Here is a 19,501-nt window from a genome sequence, read left to right on the forward strand (position 1 = left end):
TTTGTTTTTAAGAAGAAAAGAATTTTTTTTAGATTTTTGAACTTTTATTTTGAATTTATGAAAGAAAGACTTAAAAAGAAAATATTTGATCTTGAATATTCTTTTCAATTTTTGAAAGGAAAACTTCCGAAAAAGAATGAAAATATTTTTGGATATTTTAGAAGAAATTAAAAGAAAATATGTTTTATTTTTATTTTTGGGTCTCAAAGAAAGACTTTTCTAAAGAAGGAAGTAAAGAAAAATATTTTTTTGTATTTTTTGAAAATTGAGGGCCGGAACCGATAAGGTTTGCCTACGTATCTCACATCCGGTGAGAATGAGACCCGCGTAGTTTGGCCGGCTTTGACACTTGGAAAAAACATGATATTGACTCCCTTTCATTTTGAAAATACAAATTCTTTTTCTCTCTCTCTTTTTTCAAAATTTTGGCAGAGTTTTGAGGCATTTTTCAAATATCGGGGGTTTCGGAACCGAGTGAAATCTCTATCCTACCTCACTCTTGGTTTTTCTATTGTTTTTCTTTTCTTAGCCGGTCAACATACAAGCCGAAGCAAATAAATGTACAAATAGCATGTAAGATGCATCAGGATGGTCTTTCATTTCGGGTACACCTGTCCTGGACGGACCCAACCCCTGTGTTGAGTTCCCAAAATCAAATGCACGTGATGCAAACAAACGTTCCTACTAGGGATCCGGCATGAAGTTTTGTTATTCTAGGTTTAAACTTGGGGATGTGTTCTAGACCTGGCTTACCTAAGCGGACAACTTGAGCCAAGGTGGGAGTGACGTACCGGGAGCACGAAAGTCTGCCTAGCCTAGTGGCTGATCCATCCTCATTCTATTTGGTACGACCTTTAACAGAAAAGCGGGCCACGCGAATGTGTGCACCATTTTTTAGAAGACTCGGAAGGGAGGCGTAAGAAGACAGTTTAATACAGTTCAAATAATATCAAAGCGGCAAATAAGCGGCAATTAGCACATTAGGCCCACAAAATATAGTGATATCAACAATTAACAAAGCCAAGTAAAAAAATAACATTAACAAGCTCGTATTCTTGAACCTTGAACTAGAGATTTTGGATTCTTATCCCCAGCAGAGTCGCCAGAGCTGTCACACCTCCTTTTTACCCCAGGGTGATATAAGGGAGTTTTTCCAATTAAAGTGACATTAATCGAAATGGGATTATTTATTTCAATTTCAGAGTCGCCACTTGGAATAATTTATGGTGTCCCAAGTCACCGGTTTATTTTAAATCCCAAATCGAGGAAAGTTTGACTTCGTTTAAAGTCTGCGAAACCAGAAAGACTAGCTAAGGAATTTTGTTAACCCGGGAGAAGGTGTTAGGCATCCCTGGGTTTCGTAGTTTTAGCACAGTCGCTTAGCAATTTATACTTGGCCTATTTTGTCTAATTACTCATTTTAGGACCTATGTTTATTTTACCTTTTACAGCTATTAATCACTTGATAATCCGTATTTAAAGAATTAACTTAAGATGAGTTACACGTGCGTATACTCGATTCCTAACACTTAGTTTATTTAAGAAAAAGGTTTGGTCAAAGTTGTGCGAACACATACTTTGAATTTATTTGAAAGAATCGTAATCATGATAGCAACTTAAAACCGCGCCTAAAGCATTTCTACGAGCATATGATTAAGGCATTTTATTTACTAAATGTTTGACCATGGTCACGCGAACGTATACCTTGGTTTATCTTGGGCATCACAACTATATCACGCATGCATGTACATAATTGTAATAATTAATGCAATTTAAAGTGTACCTAAAGTTATGATCATGTCACTAAGCTAAGTACACTATGTCATGTAACTAGGTGCAAAGGTTCCAAAACTATGTGAGACATTTATTTAATTAATGGGGCAACTTACGTATTAACTGCCAGGCAGGCCTAGATTTAAAAGTTTGAGGCCTGACAAGGACTGAGTCCAAATGGACTCTAGCCCAAGACATATATTGTCTATTACTCAAACAGCTAATGAATTTAAATCTAAAGGGACTTGGGCCTGACTGAGTCTAGATGAATCTGGCCCAAGACAATGTTATTAAGCATTCAATCAATTAAACACATTTAATTCAGGAAGATTCAGGCCTACTAATGAGTCCAAATGACTCTGGCCCAATATCCATTTGTGGACAGATAAATGAATTTAAAAGATAAGATTTGGGCCTGATGATAATGAGTCCAAGTAAACTCTAGCCCAATGCATATTTGTGTGAAGGATTTTGAAATGACATTTGTAAAGTTTTGCCTATATTTTGTTTTTTTTAAACGGAAGTAAAAAGAGTTTTCGAATAGAATAAAATAAATCAAAATTTTGTTAAATTTTGGACAATTTTCCTATTGGTTTGCCTGAGTCTTTTATTTCTTATGTCAAAGTGCTAGGTTTAAAACTCATTTTATATTTGAAAATCTTAAAGTGTAAACGCCATTGATCAACTCATTTTATTTAGGACAAAATCAGAATACAGTTCCATGAACCCAATTGGTTTTCGGCCTGAAAATGTATTATGGTTACTATTTAGCTTACTTGTAAAATCCTGTTTTTTATGACTTTAAACTAACAGCAATCAGATTTATTTAATTATTTAAAAAAAGCATGGTAAAGTTTCTAATCTATTAAACTGATTTATTACACAAGGAAATGCAGTAAAAATTATATTATTACATTTTTTGCTAACTAAACAATGATAACCAAACTGCCTATTACTATTCTAACAAATTTTTCTAGAAAATGATTTATGTGATACTGCTACATACGAACATACAGATTTTATAAATGTATGAAGCTTTAAACAGATTTTGCAATACTTAAATATAAAGCTAACATGACCTAGATCACCTAACAATGTAAATAATTAACTCTACACAAACTTACACCATACAACTTCAAACAACATGATTCATGCAGTATTCAAACAAATACAGATTTATGATAACCAATAAATCCAAGTCATGATGCAGCAAAAATGAAACTTTACATTTGTTGAGAAAAATACCTTGACAGTAGCAAGAAAAACAAACAGATAAAAAAAATAGGTCTCTGAAAACTTGAGTAAGAGCAGCAGCAAGAAAACCCAAACATGAAACCAAAACAGCTTCACATTAAAACCCACAAATCCCAGAAAAATAGTATGAAACCAGTAGGAGTTCCTTGCTAAAAGTGAAAGAAAGAGACTCCAAAAGCAGTGCCAAATCAGTATATCTTCAAGAAATTTTTCTGTGTTTTTCTGTGTGTGTCTCAAATGTGTAGATATTTCAGTGTATTCAGGTCTATATCAAAACGTGTGTGTAGGTCTATCTATCTCTATCTCAATGTGTGTCTAAAATGAAGAAAATGGTCAGTGTTTATATAGAGTGAGGGAGTGAAAAGGGATAAGACTTAGGGTATAAAAGAATCTGCCAGAATTCCCTAAAAATCGGGGAAAGGCATTTTTTGACAGAAATGGATAGCTGTCCAATTTCTAGTACATTCCTTATCTCAGAAAATGGACAAGTATCCCATTTCTGGATATTTTTGGATCTTATCCCTATTTTCCTACTCAACATTGGGACAATTGTCCCTATTCTAGAAAATTCTAGTACTTTCTGAATGATTTTCAGAATTAGGATTCCAAAATTGACCCTTAAGGGTCTTGGAATTACCTCAGAACCAGATTGGTTCTGGGCCTGAGTCAGGTGACTCTTGGCCTGAAGAGCTTGGGCTCTTGATTTTTTTTTTTTACAAAGCTATGGGCCTGTCTATTTAGCCAGGCCCAAAATAAAAGGAAATAGTAAATAAACATCAACAAAAACGAAAAAGAATAACCGTAAACAGAAAGCAAAAAAAAGGAAAAACAAATTAATTTGACATTGTTTTTTTACTTTATCTTAATTAAATTCGTTTAATTAATCAATTAATGTAAACGAAATAACAAATAAAATACATAATAATGTAAAAATTAACAGAATACATTTAAGCCCTGATTTTATTTATTAATTAAGTCTGTTTTAATTAATTAATTAATTTAAACAAAATATAACTGACAATAATAATTACTAATAAGAAAAATAAAACCAGTGAATAACCAACAATAAATAAAATAACAGTAAACAAAAAATAAACAGCAATACTGCAAATAAACATGAACAATAATAATAATAATAATAATAAAACACATAATAATAATAATAATAATAATACATAAAGAAAAAACAGAAAGAATAGAAACAGAAATTAAAGAACTCCTTTTTAAGATCTAGTTGCTAAAAACTCTCGCGCCAAGACACTCTCTCAGAATCTAAGATCCCGAGTGAGAGATCTTGTCGCGGGGATTATTATACAAACTAGGTTACGTTTTTTTTTTATTTGAAAAAGATCAAATCTAGCCGCTACAAACCCTCTTACCAAGACACCCACCTGGAATCTGAGATTCTTGGTGGGAGATCTTGGTAGGAGGATCTTTAAACGAACTAGAAAAATTGAAAAGGGGGCGGATCTAGGTTTCTGGATTTTTAGATTTAAGATCTAGGGATTTTGGTTAGGCTTTTGGGGATTTGATTGGTAGGGTGAGGTTCAGGGAGGTGAGGAGAGCGTATGGTGTAAGTTTGAAGGATTTTGGAGGTCTACCGCCGCCTTAGGCGATTTCCGGCGGCGGGGTTAGGGTGGCATTAGGGTTTCGGCCACTTTTAGGTGTAGGTTTTGTTGGTTTTTTGTGGATTTGAATGGTAGGGTAAGGTAGAGGATGAGAAGAGGAGTTGGTTGGTGTTGTTTTGGGGTTGTTTGGTTAAGTCCGGCCGGCGGAGGCGATTCTCGATCGGCGGCTCTAGGCGGAGGGTGGAGAGACCGCTAGGGCTTGGTGGTGGTTTAAGGTGGAGGGAGATGGGGCGGCTAGGGTTTGGGGAATTGAGAGAGATGTGAGAGACTAGGGAGTTTGGAAATGAGGTGGGGTGAAGGGTTTAGGATATTTTTTATACTTAGGTGAAGGAGAGTTCCGGACCGTTAGAGCTATTAGAGATCAACGGCCAAAATTTAGGGGGGAAGGGGGGAACGGCGTCGTTTAGGGAGAGAGGGGGGCTGGACCGGTTTAAGGGGGTTGGTCTTGGATTTTTTGGGTTAAGTTTGAGGTTTGGGCTAGTTTAAATTGGCCCAATTCGGCCAAGACCCCCTATTCTCTAATTTTAAAAGCTAATTAATTTAAATAAACCCTAGATTAAGTACCAAATTATCTCAATTTGTAAAATTTAACTAATTATCTATTTGTATTATTTACATAACATCTTAAATTTAAAAAGGAAAAATTGCTAATTTTAATATTAAATCTTAAAAATGTCAAAACAAATAAAAAAAAATTGTGATTTTCCTTTAATGAAGTGATTAAAAATGTGTAATTAGGCATTAAATTAAATTGAAAACCTAATATTGCAAGATGATGAAGGTTTAAATCTTTTTGTTAGTTTTCATAACTTTAAAAATAAAAAATGCGGCCAAAAATGCAAATAATTCCAAATAAACACCAAAAAATTCTTTAAAAAATCTAAAATGAATAGGACTAATTTATTTATCAATTTTGTAGGAATATTTTGGTAGGGTAAAAATTACAAGCTCACATGATCCATGGTGGTGGTGGTCCTGGAGCTGCCAAAATCTCAGCTAGCCAAGGGCGAGCTGCATCACCCAGTGCGCACTTCTCCAAATATTGCACCGACTCCACATCCTCGAGCCCCAAATATGTGTTCAGGGTACTCTGATCAAATCTAACTTTTATGTTCCTTTAGTCACCTTGGTCCCCTTCTTGATATACGCCACATTGGCATAGAATTCCCGGACCAAGTGCTCCTTGCCATCCACCACAAACCATGTCCACTCTTTTCTCTCCTGGAATTGTCTTGACACATTCGGGTTGTACCTATCCAAGTCTTTCAATACAAACTGACGTTCAAGAGTGAGCGATCTCTGAGGCCACCACTCTCGAAACTTGTTGAATGTAGTCAGCCTCACAAACCTATCTTCCCAAACTTCCTTCTTCTTTGACCTCTCATGGCCGGCAACCCTGGTATCACCCCCTCGACCATCGTTTGGAATATCATCATTAGCAGCAGTAGTAGCTGGTGCATTAGAGGCATGTGTAGAAGAGCGCTCCGAACCCTGACTATCATCTTTCGAGCCCTCAGAAGTGCTTGCTGAGGTGGAAGGCTCATCTCGGAGCTGAAATCTCCCCTGAAGCTGTCGTGGCTTTGATTGAGCATCAGGCTGCTCTTGCACAGAGTTGTCCTCCGATGCTTCCCTAGACGGGACATATGAACTAGACTCAGCAGGCTCAGGAGTTCTCCCGACTGTTGCCTTTTTGGCTATAACTCTTTGCACGGAGAGTGGTAGGGTACCCCTGCCTCGGCCACGGGAAGGTTCACCCCTTCCCTTTGATGTATCACCACGTCCCCGAGATCTAACCATTTTTTGCAATAGATAGCAACAGGAATCAGTTGTAGATCAATCTTAGAATAGCAGACAATTGCAGAAAAAACAGTATGCAGGGTAGGGAAGTGCGGTCCGAACAATTTTGAGTGCGGCCGCAGATGGGTTTGTGCGGACCGCACAATTTGAAAGTGCGGTCGCACTGGCGATTCTGTGGTCCGCACAATTTTAAGTGCGACTACACAATTGAAATGCGGTCTGCACAATTATGAGTGCGGCCGCACATTGGAACCTAAAAAATGACAGCTCTCTGAAGACAGAGAATTACTCGATCTGCAGTCGCAAAAATTTTTCTGCGGCCGTGGTTGAATTTCTGCGGACCGCACATTTTAAAGTGCGGTCCACACAATCATGCTACACCAATGCCCTAGCCTACTGATCTGCGAGCCGCACAATTCCTTGTGCAGCCGCACAATTCAAAATCAATCGGACAGTAAACTTAGGGTTTCTAATTTTGCGCACAAATTTGACATATAGTATCAATCAATCATGACAAACCAAATACCTATCCCCCATATAGTAAATAGGAAGTTACCCAACACTAATTTCAGCCCACATCATTATGAATTTGGCAATTGGTCTAAAAATAAGTACACTAATTATGATTAAAATTAAGAAAATTGAAAAATTTTAAAGATGAAGTGAACATACCAGTAATGAGGTGGTGTTAAGGACGGATCAAAGATGGTGAACTAAGTGATAGGTGAGTGAATCAGTTGAGTGCAGTGTGTTTGCCTTTGTTTTAATTTCTCAAGGTTCGTAAAGTTCTAATAGTAGAGTGAAGGCCACTATTTATACTTAACGGCTTAGGCAAGGGTTAAAGAGATGAGTGCGGCCGCACAATTCCATGTGCGGTCCGCACTCTGATACCTGATATGCAATTACCCTTAGATGATCTACGGTCCGCACATTTTTGAGAGCGGCCGCAGATTTTGGTGCGGACCGCACATTTCCTTGTGCGGCCGCACTTTGGCCATGTAACGACCCGACCGGTTATTTTTAGAAATTACGCCCCGATCCCCTATTAATTGCTTTCCCTAAGTTTATTTCTGCTATTTTGAATTGCCGGGATGGTCGGCTTTGAATTTCGGAGAGTTTTGGGACACTTAGTCCATAAATGAGAGCTTAAGTGTTAGAAATTTGACCATAGTCGGAACAGTGTGAAGACGGCCTCGGAATGGAAATTCGATGGTTTCGTTAGCTCCGTTAGGTAATTTCGGGCATAGAGGCGTGGTCGGATTCTATTTTGGAGGTCCGTAGCTAATTTAGTCCTGAAATGTCGAAAGGTCGAATTTTGAAGTTTCCGGTTCGATAGTGAAATTTTGATCCGAGGGTCAGAATGGAATTCCGGAAGATAGAGTAGCTCCGTAGTGTTGAATGTGACGTGTGTGAAAAAATTTCAGGTCGTTCGGACGAGGTTTTATAGACCTTTTGATCGAAAGCGTATTTTTGAGGATTTTGGAGTTCTTAGGCTTAAATCCATGGTTAATTCAAGGTTTCGATGTTATTTTAGGTGTTTTAAGGATTGGTACAAGTTTGGGTAGTGGTTTGTGACTTGTTGGTGCCTTTGGTTGAGGTCCCGGGGGCCTCGGGGTGAATTCGGATGGTTGACGGAGGAAATTTTGGAGTTTAAGTTGCAGCTTCAGCAGCTGGTGGTGTCATAACCGCACCTGCGGTTTGGGTTCCGCAGGTGCGGTGCCGCAGAAGCGGCTAAGCGGCCGCAGAAGCAGAATTTTGGCCATCTCTTCAGGAACCGCAGATGCGTTATATTTTCCGCATAAGCGGCACCGCACCTGCGGGTAAAGGGACGCAGATGCGGATTTTGGCCTTTAAGTGGGAAATCGCAAATGCGACATTTGTTCCGCAGAAGCGGACCGCAGATGCGGTCCCAGGACCGCAGATGCAAAAAATGCTGGGCATTATTTTTAAAAGGGGTTCCGCGACTTTGAGGTTTATTTCACCATTTTTATCTCGGTTTGGGAGCTTTTGGGACGATTTGAAAGAGGGATTTCAAGGGAACTTCATTGATGTAAGGAATTTGGACCTAAAACTCGTTCCTATGCTATTATTTCACGGACTAGAGCTAGAAATTATAGAAATTAAGGGTGAAAATTTGGGGAAAACTAGGGCTTAGTATTGGAGACCGTTGAGCGATGATTTGAGGGACCATTTGAGGTCCGATTTTGGTAATTTTGGTATGCATGAACTCGTGAGAGCGTGAGGATTCTGAAAACATAAATTTTACCCGATTCTGAGATGTTGGCCTGAGGGGCATTTTGGTTATTTTACCTAATTTCGCGTATTAGATTAGAATTTAATTGTAGAATCAGTTACTTGAAGTGTTATTTACATTATGAAATTTAATTGAATAGATTTGGGCCATTTGAAGTTGGATACTCATGGCAAGAACATGGTTTCGGGTTGACATTTGAGCCGGTTCGAGGTAAGTGGCTCGTCTAACCTTGTGTGGGGGACCTCTCCCCTTAGGATTGATATTGTGATAATTGAAATGCCTTGTATGTGAGGTGACGAGTGCGTACTTGTGCTAATTGTTGGAAATCCAGTTTTTCATTAAAAATAGCCTTAAATTGTGTTCTTCCTTTTTTGTTTCAAATATTTTGGAAATTTTAGCATGCGTGAGTCTACGAGAAAGCTATGTCTATTAACTAAATTGTTCTATTTGTTTTTAACTGCCTTATTTGTATTACGTGAAGCATTGCTAGGTTAGATTATCTGTTTTGCCTTGGTATGAAGTTGAGCTTAATTGAGTATATCCTTTTCTGCTATTGTTGTGCGTTTCATTTTGGGGCTACGGGAAGGCATCCCGGGAAACCCCTGTACGTATTTATGATCGAGCTGAGGTGGCGGAATACCGAGAGATCCCTGGCAGATATATGAGGATACTAAGAGATCCTCGGATACAAGAGATCCTGATTATATTGAGGATACCAAAAGATCCTCGGGATACCAACAGATCCTTGCATATATTGAGGATATCAAGAGATCTCGGGATACCAAGAGATCCCGGATATGTGTATTGAGGATACTAAGAGATCCTCGGGATACTGAGAGATCCCGATTATCATCCGTCGTGATTTTTTGCCTCTGTATCAGTTGTTAGTTACTTTATTCCTTGATACTTTTACTGCTGCACTTATTTATACTGCTCTTATCTACACTGTCGAACTTTATATTTATTATTTAACCTCAGTAGGGCCTGACCTTCCTCGTCATACCCGACGAGGTTAGGCTTGGCACTTACTGAGTACCGTTGGTGTACTCATGCCTTCCTGCGCATGTTTTTCATGTGCAGATCAGGTATCGACTCAGTCCTACCACCTTGAGGCGAGGCGACTGCTATAGCGACTTCGAGGTAATTTGCCAGTCCCAGACCGAGGAGTCCTTCTCTATTCTTGATGTTTAGTATTAGCCCTTCTGTATTTCAGTTCTTGTTAGATATTCTGGAGTTAGAACTATGTAGTACTTCTTAGCTTGTGATTCATGGGTTTCCGGGTCTTGGATTTATGTGTTGGTTTTGAGAGTTAAATATGGTGTATGCCGAGCGGCACATTTATACGCTGGTTATTTCTTATTTCTGTTTTAAATTGTTTACTTCCGCAAATTTTGGCTTCTTTTCGCAATTTAGGCTTACCTAGTCGTAGAGATCGTGCCGTCACGATGGTTCACGGAGGGGGAACCGGGGTCGTGAACATGCTATCAGAGCTCTAGGTTCATAGTTGTCATGAATCACAAGTCGGTTTACTAGAGTCAGCTGATCGATACGGAGGTCTGTTTATATAACGAAGGCTATGTATGTTAGGAAAATTCTATTTCGTTGATTTCCTTGTCGTGCGAGATTTTTGATATCATAATTCTAAACTTCTATCTTCTATTCTCTCACAGATGGTGAGGACACGTGCTACTCGAGATGAACAGGCCCTCGCACCCCTATTGGACATTAGAGCCGGGGCCGGGGTAGAGGCGAGGACGCGCTCATGGTGGCAGCCAGAGCACCGCGAGAGCTGCGACGAGGTACACAACAGTACAGCCGGAGTCCAGACCCTGATACTTCTGCCACTACTACTCCAGCACTTCAGGAACCTTAGCAAGTTCATGACTATGTACACCACTGTAGCTCAGGCAGGTTGCTTCCCTTGCTGCAGCTACATTCCAGGCGGGGGAGGCACAAGACTCCCACTGCCCGCACTCCTGAGCAGCGAGTGCATATTGATCAGGTCGAGAGCTATTCCTGTACGCCGGTGGCCCAAGCTCAGCCCGAGGAGAGGGCGGTAGCTTTAGAGGAGGAGCAGAAGAGGCTTGAGAGGTTCAAGAAGTATCAGCCTACGACTTTTAGCGGACTAGCCTCAGAGGATGCCCTTGGATTTCTTGAGGAGTGCTACCGTATCCTCCGTACTATGGGCATATCAGGATCTAGCGGGGTTTCTTTCACTACCTTCCAGCTTCGAGAAGCCACCTATCAGTGGTGGCGTGCTTATGAGTTAGACAATGCGGATGAGGCAGCTTCCCTGACTTGGGCTCAGTTTTCAGATATGTTCACGAGGGAGTATGTCCCCCAGGGTCTTAGGGATGCCTGGCGCGCGGAGTTTGAGCATTTGCGCCAAGGTACTATGACTGTCTCGGAGTATGTTGTCTGTTGCATCGACTTGGCTAGACATGCACCAGCTTTGGTCTCTATGGTTTGTGAGAAGGTTCGCCGGTTTATTGAGGGGCTTATCCCCAGCATCAGGTCTAGCATGGCTCGTGAGTTAGAGATGGATATATCTTACCAGCAGGTGGTGAGCATTGCTAGGGGGATTGAGGGTATGCATGCGAGGGACAGAGAAGAGAGAGAGGCCAAGAGGTCTCGAGAGTCAGGTCATTATTCTGGTGCCCGTGCCCCAACTACAGGTCGTCATGGTAGGGGTCATATGAGTCGCCCTGTTCATTCAGCTCTTCCAGTAGCCAGTGGTATTCCAGCCCCACCTAGGCCTCAGGAGCCTTATTATGCACCTCTAGTATCTAGTGCGCCTCCTGCACGGGGTGCTTCCAGTGGTCAGTCTAGCACACCTGGCCCGAGCCAATCACAGCCGCCACGTCCTCCCAGAGCTTGCTTTGAGTGTGGTGACACCCGTCATGTGGTGAGGGATTGCCCTAGACTTGGGAGGGTTGCACCTCCACAGACTCCTCAGCCACAGTGCGCCCCGCAGAGTTCTCAGGATATGATCACTGCACCAGTTGCTATCCACCTGCCCAGCCAGCTAGAGGCGGAGGTCAGGGAGGTAGAGGTCGCCCTCGAGGGGGAGGACAGGCCAGATATTATGCTCTTCCTGCCCGTACTGAGGCTGTCGCCTCTGATTCTGTCACTACAGGTACTATCTTGGTCTGACACAGAGATGCATCGGTTCTATTCGATCTAGGCTCCACTTATTCTTATGTGTCTTCTTATTTTGCTCTGTATTTGGGTGTATCTCGGAATTCTTTGAGTTCCCCTGTTTATGTTTCTACTTCTGTGGGAGATTCTCTTGCTGTGGACCGCGTTTATCGGTCGTGTTTGGTTGTTCTTAGTGGTTTTGAGACTAGAGCCGATTTATTAGTGCTCAGCATGGTTGATTTTGATATTATCTTGGGCATGGACTGGTGTCGCCCCATTATGCTATTCTTGATTGTCAGGCCAAAATCGTGACACTAGCCATGCCAGGTGTACCGCGTGTTGAGTGGAGGGGTGCTTTAGGTCACACTCCCAGTAGAGTTATTTCTTTCCTTAAGGCTCAGCGTACGGTTGAGAAAGGTTGTGATGCGTATTTAGCTTATGTGAGAGATGTCAGTATGGATACTCCTTCTGTTGATTCAGTCCCAGTAGTATGGGATTTCCCTGATGTGTTTCCAGCTGATCTTCCGGGCATGCCACCCGATAGAGACATTGATTTTGGCATTGATCTGTTGCCAGGCACTCAGCCCATTTCTATCCCTCCGTACCATATGGCTCCTCCTGAGTTGAAGGAGTTGAAGGAGCAGTTGCATGAATTACTTGATAAGGGTTTCATTCAGCCCAGTGTATCGCCTTGGGGTGCTCCTGTATTATTTCTGAAGAAGAAGGATGGTTCTATGCGTATGTGTATTGATTATCGCCAGCTGAATAATGTGACAGTGAAGAACCGCTATCCTTTGCCTCGTATTGATGACCTGTTTGACCAGTTACAGGGTGCTTTTGTGTTTTCTAAGATTGACTTGCATTCAGGCTATCATCAGTTGAAGATTCGGGAGCCAGATATCCCGAAGACTGCCTTCTGGACTCGGTATGGTCATTACGAGTTCCTTGTTATGTCATTTGGGCTGACTAATGCCCCAGCAGCCTTCATGCATCTGATGTACAGTGTTTTCCAGCCATATCTTGATTCGTTCATGATCGTTTTTATTGACGACTTTCTAGTATATTCCCGAAGTCGGGGAGATCATGAGCAGCACTTGAGGACAGTGCTCCAGACCTTGAGAGATAAGACGTTGTATGCTAAGTTCTCAAAATGTGAGTTTTGGTTGGACTCCGTGGCGTTCTTGGGTCATGTGGTCTCGAGAGAGGGTATTCAGGTGGATCCGAAGAAAGTGGAGGCCGTGCAGAGTTGGCCCAGACCATCCTCAACTACAGAGATCCATAGTTTTCTTGGCTTGGCGGGTTATTACCGTTGATTTGTTCAGGGGTTTTCATCTATTGCAGCACTTATGACCAGACTGACCCAGAAGGGTGCTCCGTTCTAGTGGATGGAAGAGTGCGAGGAGAGCTTTCAGAAGCTCAAGTCAGCTTTGACTACAGCCCCAGTTTTGATATTGCCTACCGGTTCGGGGTCTTATACTGTCTATTGTGATGCCTCGAGAGTTGGCCTTGGAGCGGTATTGATGCAGGACGGTAGGGTGATTGCCTATGCGTCCAGATAGTTGAAGATACATGAGAAGAATTATCCTGTCCATGATCTTGAGTTAGCTGCCATTGTTCATGCCTTGAAGATCTGGCGTCATTATTTGTATGGCGTGCCTTGTGAGATATATACTGATCACCGGAGTTTGCAGCATCTGTTCAAGCAGAAGGACCTTAATTTGCGTCAGAGGAGATGGCTAGAGTTGCTGAAAGATTATGACATCACTATCTTGTATCACCCGGGCAAGGACAATGTGGTGGCCGATGCTTTGAGCCGCCAGGCAGAGAGTTTGGGGAGTTTGGCTTATTTGCTAGCAGTGGAGAGGCCTATGGTGATGGATGTTCAGGCCTTAGCCAGCCAGTTTGTGATATTGGATCTATCGGAGCCCAGTCGAGTTCTAGCTTGTGTGGTCTCCCGGTCTTCCTTGTTTGATCGTATCCGGGAGCGTCAGTTTGATGACCCTCATTTGCTTGTCCTCGAGGACAAAGTGTTGCATGGCGATGCTCGAGATGTGACTTTAGGTGCTGACGGGGTATTAAGGATGCAGGGTCGAGTTTGTGTACCCAATGTTGATAGGCTTCGGGAGTTGATTCTAGAGGAGGCCCATAGTTCGCGGTATTCAATTCATCCGGGTGTCGTGAAGATGTATCAGGATTTGAGGCAGCACTATTGGTGGAGGTGGATGAAGAAAGATATTGCTGGGTTTGTAGCTTGGTGCCTTAACTGTCAGCAGGTGAAGTATGAGCACCAGAGACCGGGTGGATTGCTTCAGCAGATAGAGATTCCAGAGTGGAAGTGGGAGCGGATCACCATGGACTTTGTATCTGGGCTCCCACGGACTTTGAAGAAGTTCGATGCCATTTGGGTTATTATGGATTGGCTGACCAAGTCCGCGCATTTCATCCATGTGTGTACTAGCTATTCCTCGGAGCGGTTGGCGGAGATTTATATCCGGGAGATTGTCCATCTGCATGGTATTCCAGTTTCCATCATTTCAGATAGAGGTACTCAGTTCACATCGCGATTCTGGAGAGTCGTACAGCAAGAGTTGGGTACTCGGGTGGAGTTGAGCTCAGCATTTCACCCTCAGACGGACGGACAGTCCGAGCGCACTATTCAGATTCTTGAGGATATGCTCCGTGCATGTGTGATTGAGTTTGGAGGTTCTTGGGATCAGTTCTTGCCATTGGCGGAGTTTGCCTACAACAACAACTATCAGTCCATCATTCAGATGGCACCGTACGAGGCCTTATATGGTAGGCGATGTAGATCTCCAGTGGGTTGGTTCGAGCCAGGTGAGGCTAGATTATTGGGCACAGACTTGGTTCAGGATGCTTTGGAGAGAGTCAAGGTGATTCAGGATAGACTCCGTACAGCCCAGTCCAGACAGAAGAGTTACGCGGACCGGAAGGTGCGTGATGTTTCCTACATGGTTGGAGAGCGGGTTCTGCTTCGGGTTTCGCCTATCAAGGGCGTTATGAGATTTGGGAAGAAGGGGAAGTTGAGCCCGAGGTTCATTGGCCCTTTTGAGATATTGAGGCGTGTTGGGGAGGTTGCTTACGAGCTTGCCTTACCTCCCAGCTTGGCAGGAGTTCATCTGGTATTTCATGTTTCGATGCTCCGGAGGTATCACGGTGATCCATCGCACGTGTTGGATTTCAGCTCGGTCCAATTGGAGAAGGATCTATCTTATATTGAGGAGCTAGTGGGAATATTGGACAGGCAGGTTAGGAAGCTGAGGTCAAAGAACATTGCATCAGTGAAGGTTCAGTGGCGGGGCCAGCCGGTCGAGGAGGCGACCTGGGAGACCGAGCAGGATATGCGCAACCAGTACCCTCATCTTTTCACTACTTCAGGTATGTCTTTGTGCTCGTTCGAGGATGAACGAATGTTTAAGTGTGGGAGGATGTAACGAACCGGCCGGTCGTTTTTAGAATTTATGCCCCAATCCCCTATTAACTGCTTTCCCCAAGTTTATTTCTGCTATTTTGAATTGCCGGGATGGTCGGTTTTGAATTTCGGAGAGTTTTGGGACACTTAGTCCCTAAATGAGAGTTTAAGTGTTGGAAAGTTGACCGTAGTCAGAATAGTGTGAAGACAGCCTCGGAATGGAAATCTGATGGTTCCGTTAGCTCCGTTAGGTGGTTTTGGGCTTAGGGGCGTGGTCGGATTGTGTTTTGGAGGTCCGTAGCTAATTTAGGCTTGAAATGTCGAAAGGTCGAATTTTGAAGTTTCCGGTTCGATAGTGAGATTTTGATCCGAGGATCAGAATAGAATTTCGGAAGTTGGAGTAGCTCCGTAGTGTTGAATATGATGTGTGTGCAAAATTTCAGGTCGTTCGGACGAGGTTTGATAGACCTTTTGATCGAAAGCGTATTTTTGAGGATTTTGGAGTTCTTAGGCTTAAATCCATGGTTAATTCGAGGTTTCGATGTTGTTTTAGGTGTTTTAAGGATTGGTATAAGTTTGGGTAGTGGTTTGTGACTTGTTGGTGCCTTTGGTTGAGGTCTCGGGGGCCTCGGGGTGAATTCGGATGGTTGACGGAGGAAATTTTGGAGTTTAAGTTGCAGCTTCAGCTGCTGGTGCTGTCATAACCGCACCTGCGGTTTGGGTTCCGCAGGTGCGGCACCGCAGAAGCGGCTAAGCGGTCGTAGAAGCGGAATTTTGGCCATCTCTTCAGGAACCGAAGATGCAGTATATTTTCCGCAGAAGCGGTACCGCACCTGCGGGTAAAGGGCCGCAGATGCGGATTTTGGCCTTTAAGTGGGAAATCGCAGATACGACATTTGTTCCGCAGAAGCGGGACCGCAGATGCGGTCCCAGGACCTCAGATGCGAAAACTGCTGGGCATTATTTTTAAAAGGGGTTCCGCGACTTTAAGGTTTATTTCACCATTTTTATCTCGGCTTGGGAGCTTTTGGGACGATTTGAAAGAGGGATTTCAAGGGAACTTCATTGAGGTAAGGAATTTGGACCTAAAACTCGTTCATGTGCTATTATTTCATGGATTAGAGCTAGAAATTATAGAAATTAAGGGTGAAAATTTGGGGAAAACTAGGGCTTAGTATTGGAGACTTTTGAGCGATGATTTGAGGGACCATTTGAGGTCCGATTTTGGTAATTTTGGTATGCATGAACTCGTGAGAGTGTGAGGATTCTGAAAACATAAATTTTACCCGATTCCGAGACGTGGGCCTAAGGGGCATTTTGGTCGTTTTACCTAATTTTGCGTATTAGCTTAGAATTTAATTGTAGAATCAGTTACTTGAAGTGTTATTTACATTATGAAATTTAATAGAATAGATTTGGGCCATTTGGAGTCGGATACTCGTGGCAACAACATTGTTTTGGGTTGACATTTGAGCTGGTTCGAGGTAAGTGGCTTGTCTAACCTTGTGTGGGGGACCTCTCCCCTTAGGATTGATATTGTGATAATTGAAATGCCTTGTACGTGAGGTCACGAGTGTGTACTTGTTCAAATTGTTGGAAATCCGGTTTTTCACTAAAAATAGCCTTAAATCGTGTTCTTCCTTTTCTTGCTTACACTATTTGGAAATTTAGCATGCTGTTTGTCTAGAGAAGCATATCTAATTGACTAAATTGCTCTATTTGTTTTAACTGCCTTATTTGTATTACGTGAAGCATGCTAGGTTAGAATTATCTGTTTTGCCTTGGCATGAAGTTGAGCTTAATTGAGTATATCCTTTTCCTGCAATTGTTGTGCGTTTCATTTTGGGGCTACGGGAAGGCATCCTGGGAAACCCCCTGTACGTATTTATGATCGAGCTGAGGTGCGGGATACCGAGAGATCCCTGGCACATATATTGAGGATACTAAGAGATCCTCGGGATACCAAGAGATCCCTGTTATATATTGAGGATACCAAGAGATCCTCGGGATACCAAGAGATCCCTAGCATATATTGAGGATACCAAGAGATCCTCGGGATACCAAGAGATCCCCGGGTATGTGTATTGAGGATACTAAGAGATCCTCGGGATACTGAGAGATCCTCGGTTATCATCCTTGTGATTGTTTTGCCTCTGTATCAGTTGTAGTTATCTTTATATCCTATGATACTTTTACTGCTGCACTTATTTATACTGCTCTTATCTACACTGTCGAACTTTATATTATTATTTAACCTCAGTAGGGCCCTGACCTTCCTCGTCACTACCCGACCGAGGTTAGGCTTAGCACTTACTGAGTACCGTGTGGTGTACTCATGCCCTTCCTGCGCATGTTTTTCATGTGCAGATCCAGGTACTTCGACTCAGTCCTATCACCCCTGAGGCGAGGCGACTGCTATAGAGACTTCGAGGTATATCTGCCGCGTCCTCAGACCGAGGAGTCTCTCTCTATTCTTGTTGTTTAGTATTAGCCCTTCTGTATTTCAGTTCTTGTTAGATATTCTGGAGTTAGAACTATGTAGTACTTCTTAGCTTGTGATTCATGGGTTTCCGGGTCTTGGATGTATGTTTTGGTTTTGAGAGTTAAATATGGTGTATGCCGAGCGGCACATTTATACATTGGTTATTTCTTATTTCTGTTTTAAATTGTTTTACTTTAGCAAATTTTGGCTTCATTTCCGCAATTTAGGCTTACCTAGTCGTAGAGACTAGGTGCCGTCACGATGGTTCACGGAGGGTGAACCGGGGTCGTGACAGGCCATTTCTCTGACAAGCAAACTTCAGAGAGTGTGCAATTTTTAATTTCCAGTTGTGCGGCCGCAAATCCTCTTCTGTTGTGGCATTCCGAAATTGTATGGTCCGCACTTTTTCCATATTTAGCCAATTTTTCTGAGCACAGACCCTGAAAATCGCACTCATTCCTGCAACACACTTCGAAACCAGTTAGCACAAAATAAGACCTATCTAAAGAAGAAGAAAAAGAAAAAGAAAAAGAAACATGAGTTGCCTCCTAAGAAGCGCCTGATTTAACGACGCGGCACGACGCAGACTACCATCATCACATGAAATGAATCACTGATACGATGTGGCCATCACCAACTTGTCCCAGATAATGCTTCACTCGGTGACCATTGACTCTAAACACCTCATCATTTTTATTCTTCAAGTCCAATGCACCAAAGGGTGTCACACCCATAACCTCGAACGGGCCACTCCACTTAGACTTCAACTTTCTCGGAAACATCCGTAACCGAGAATTGAACAACAACACAAGATACCTTCTTTAAACTCCTTGTTCAGAATGTACTTGTCATGGAGGTACTTAATCTTCTCCTTCTATAAGGACGAACTTGTGTATGCATAGTACCAGAATTCATCTAAGTCATTCAATTGTGCCACCGTTAAGTTGGTGGCGACATCCCACTCAAGATTTAACTTTTTTAAAGCCCACATGTCTCTGTGCTCAAGTTCCACCAGAAGATGACAAGCTTTTCCAAACATCAACCGGTATGGAGACATCCTAATCGGTGTTTTGTAAGCCGTCCTATAAGCCCATAAAGCATCATCAAGTTTCTTGGACCAATCCATCCGGTTAGCATTCACTATTTTGGACAAAATACTCTTTATCTCCCATTTGGAGACTTCCACTTGACCACTTGCTTGAGGATGATAGGGGGTCGTGACTTTATGAGTGACACCATACTTGGTGAGTATGGTATCGAAAGCTTTGTTGCAAAAATGCGATCCCCCATCACTTATGATAGCCCTTGGAGTACCAAATCTTGTAAAAATGTTCTTCTTCAAAAATGCCACCACACATCTCGCTTCATTGTTGGGCAAAGCAACGGCCTCGACCCACTTGGACCCATAATCAACCGCGACCAAGATGTAGGTGTTTCCACAAGAACTCACAAAAGGACCCATGAAGTCAATACCCCACACATCGAAAATTTCAATCTCCAAAATGGTGGTGAAGGGCATTTCATTTTTCTTTGAGATTCCACCGGCCCTTTGACATTCATCACAACGCTTGATGAGATCACTTGCATCCTATTAGAGAGTGTGCCAACAGAAACCGCAACTTAACACTTTGGCCTCCGTTCTTGCTCCACCATGGTGACCACCATACGGTGAAGAATGACAAGCCCCAAGAATTTCACTTTGTTCCTCCTCCGGTACACATCTTCTAATTACTCTATCCGTACAA

This window comes from Nicotiana attenuata, unplaced genomic scaffold, assembly GCF_001879085.1.
Source record: "Nicotiana attenuata strain UT unplaced genomic scaffold, NIATTr2, whole genome shotgun sequence".
Classification (NCBI taxonomy): Eukaryota; Viridiplantae; Streptophyta; class Magnoliopsida; order Solanales; family Solanaceae; genus Nicotiana; species Nicotiana attenuata.